The following is a 3,990-nucleotide window of genomic DNA, read 5'->3' on the forward strand; positions in this document are numbered from 1 at the left end:
CATAATTTAAATAAACAGGTTGTCAATATACAGCCTTGAATTACTCCTTTCCCTATTTGGAACCAATCTGTTGTTCCATGTCCAGTTCTTACTGTTGCTTCCTGACCTGCATATAGGTTTCTCAAGAGGCAGGTCAGGTGGTCTGGTTTTCCCATCTCTTGAAGAATTTTCCACAGTTTATTGTGATCCACACAGTCAAAGGCTTTGACATAGTCAATAAAGTAGAAATAGATATTTTTCTGGACCACTCTTGCCTTTTCAATGATCCAACAGATGTTCGCAATTTGACCTCTGGTTACTGTGCCTTTTTAAAATCTAACTTGAACATCTGGAAGTTCACAGTTCATGAGAGATGAGTGCAATTGTGCGGTAGTTTGAGCATTCTTTGGCATTACCTTTCTTTGGGATTGGAATGAAAACTGACCTTTCCAAGTCCTGTGGCCACTGCTGAGTTTTCCAAATTTGCTGGCATATTGAATGGTGCACTTCCACAGCATCATCTTTTAGGATTTGAAATAGCTCAACTGGAATTCCATCACCTCCGCTAGTTTTGTTAGTGGTGATGCTTCCTAAAACCCACTTGACTTCACATTCCAGGATGTCTGGCTCTAGGTCAGTGATCTAGATTGTGATTATTTTGGTCGTTAAGATCTTTTTTTGTATAGTTCTTCTATGTCTTCTTGCCAACTCTTCTTATATTTTCTGCTTCTGTTAGGTCCATACCATTTCTGTCCTTTATTGTGCCCATCTATGTATGAAAAGTTCCCTTGGTATCTCTTATTTCCTTGAATAAATTTCTAGTTTTTCCCATTTTATTGTTTTCCTCTATTTCTTTGCATTGTTCAATGAGGAGAGCTTTCTTGTCTCTCCTTGCTATTCTTTGGAACTCTGCATTCAAATGGGTATATCTTTCCATTTCTCCTTTGCTTCTCACTTCCCTTCATTTCACAGCTGTTTGTAATCCCTCCTCAGACAGACATTTCACTTTATTTTGCATTTCTTTTTCTTTGGGATGGTTTGGCTCTCTGTCTCCTGTACAATGTCATGAAACTCTGTCTATGGTTCTTCAGGCACTCTATCAGATCTAATCCCTTGAATCTATTATTCACTTTCACTGTATAATCATAAGGGATTTGATGTAGGTCCTACCTGAATGGTCTAGTGGTTTTCCCTACTTTCTTCAATTTAAGTCTGAATTTGGCAATAAGAAGCTCATGATCTGAGCCACAGCCAGATCCTAGTCTTGTTTTTGCTGACTGTATAGAGCTTCTCCATCTTTGGCTGCAAACAATAAACTCAATCTGATTTCAGTATTGACCATTTGGTGATGTCTATGTATAAAATCTTCTCTTGTGTTTCTGTAACAGGGTGTTTGTAATCACCAGTGTGTTCTATTTTTATTTTTTAACTTTACAGTATTGTATTAGTTTTGCCATATATCAACATGAATCCGCCACATGTATACACGTGTTCCTCATCCTGAACCCTCCCCCCTCTTCCCTTCCCATACCATCCCTCTGGGTCGTTCCAGTGCACCAGCCCCAGGCATCCAGTATCGTGCATTGAACCTGGACTGATGATTTTTTCATATATGATATTATACATGTTTCAATGCCATTCTCCCAAATCATCCCACCCTCTCCCTCTCCCACAGAGTCCAAAAGACTGTCCTATACATCAGTGTCTCTTTTGCTGTCTCGCATACAGGGTTATTGTTACCATCTTTCTAAATTCCATATATATACGTTAGTATACTATACTGGTGTTTTTCTTTCTGGCTTACTTCACTCTGTATAATAGGTTCCAGTTTCATCCACCTCATTAGAACTGATTCAAATGCATTCTTTTTAATGGCTGGGTAATGTTCCATTGTGTATATGTACCACAGCCTTCTTATCCATTCATCAGCTGATGGATATCTAGGTTGTTTTCATGTCCTGGCTATTATAAACAGTGTGGTGATGAACATTGGGGTACACGTGTCTCTTTCAATTCTGGTTTCCTCAGTGTGTATGCCCAGCAGTGGGATTGCTGGGTCATAAGGCAGTTCTATTTCCAGTTTTTTAAGGAATTTCAACACTGTTCTCCAGAGTGGCTGTACTAGTTTGCATTCCCACCAACAGTGTAAGAGGGTTACTTTTTCTCCACATCCTCTCCAACATTTATTGCTTGTAGACTTTGGACCGCAGACATTCTGACTGGCATGAAATGGTACCTCATAGTGGTTTTGATTTGCATTTCGCTGATAATGAGTGATGTTGAGCATCTTTTCATGTATTTGTTATCCATCTGTATGTCTTCTTTGGAGAAATGTCTAGTTCTTTGGCCCATTTTTTGATCGGGTCATTTATTTTTCTGGAATTGAGCTGTAGGAGTTGCTTGTATATTTTTGAGATTAGTTGTTTGTCCGTTGCTTCATTTGTTATTATTTTCTCCCATTCTGAAGGCTGTCTTTTCACCTTGCTTATAGTTTCCTTTGTTGTGCAAAGCTTTTAAGTTTAATTAGGTCCCATGTGTTTATTTTTGCTTTTATTTCTAATATTCCGAGTGGTGGATCATGGAGGATCCTGCTCTGATGTAGGTCGGAGTGTGTTTTGCCTATGTTCTCCAGGAGGTTTATAGTTTCTGGTCTAAAATTTAAATCTATAAGCCATTTTGAGTTTATTTTTGTGTATGGTGTTAGAAAGTGTTCTAGTTTCATTGTTTTACAAGTGGTTGACCAGTTGTCCCAGCACCACTTGTTAAAGAGATTGTCTTTAATTCATTGTATATTCTTGCCTCCTTTGTCAAAGATAAGGTGTCCATAGGTGCGTGGATTTATCTCTGGGCTTTATATTTTGTTCCATTGATCTGTATTTCTGTCTTTGTGCCAGTACCATACTGTCTTGATGACTGTGGCTTTGTAATAGAGCCTGAAATCAGGCATGTTGATTCCTCCAGTTCCATTCTTCTTTCTCAAGATTGCTTTGGCTATTCGAGGTTTTTTGTATTTCCATACAAATTGTGAGATTATTTGTTCTAGCTCTGTGAAGAATACCATTGGTAGCTTCATAGGGATTGCATTGAATCTATAAATTGCTTTGGGTAGTGTACTCATTTTCACTATATTGATTCTTCCAATCCATGAACATGATATATTTCTCCATCTATTAGTGTCCTCTTTGATTTCTTTGACTAGTGTTCTATAGTTTTCTATACATAGGTCTTTAGTTTTTTAGGTAGATATATTCCTAAGTATTTTATTCTTTTCGTTGCAATGGTGAATGGAATTGTTTCCTTAATTTCTCTATTTTCTCATTATTAGTGTATAGGAATGCCAGGGATTTCTGTGTGTTGATTTTATATGCTGCAACTTTACTATATTCATTGATTAGTTATGGTAAATTTCTGGTGGAATCTTTAGGGTTTTCTATGTAGAGGATCCAAAATCACTGCAGATGGTGTCTGCAGCCATGAAATTAAAAGGTGTTTACTCCTTGGAAGGAAAGTTATGAACAACCTAGATAGCATATTCAAAAGCAGAGACATTATGTTGCCACCAAAGGTCCCTCTAGTCAAGGCTATGGTTTTTCCTGTGGTCATGTATGGATGTGAGAGTTGGACTGTGAAGATAACTGATCACCGAAGAATTGATGCTTTTGAACTGTGGTGTTGGAGAAGACTCGTGAGAGTCCCTAGGATTGCAAGGAGATCCAACCAGTCCATTCTGAAGGAGATCAGCCCTGGGATTTCTTCGGAGGGAATGATGCTGAAGCTGAAACTCCAGTACTTTGGCCACCTCATGCGAAGAGTTGACTCATTGGAAAAGACTCTGATGCTGGGAGGGATTGGGGGCAGGAGGAGAAGGGGAAGACAGAGGATGAGATGGCTGGATGGCATCACCGACTTGATGGACGTGAGTCTGAGTGAACTCCGTGAGTTGGTGATGGACAGGGAAGCCTGGCGTGCTGCGATTCTGGAGTTGCAAAGAGTCGGACACAACTGGGAGAC

This window comes from Bos javanicus, chromosome X (assembly GCF_032452875.1).
Source record: "Bos javanicus breed banteng chromosome X, ARS-OSU_banteng_1.0, whole genome shotgun sequence".
NCBI classification, from domain to species: domain Eukaryota; kingdom Metazoa; phylum Chordata; class Mammalia; order Artiodactyla; family Bovidae; genus Bos; species Bos javanicus.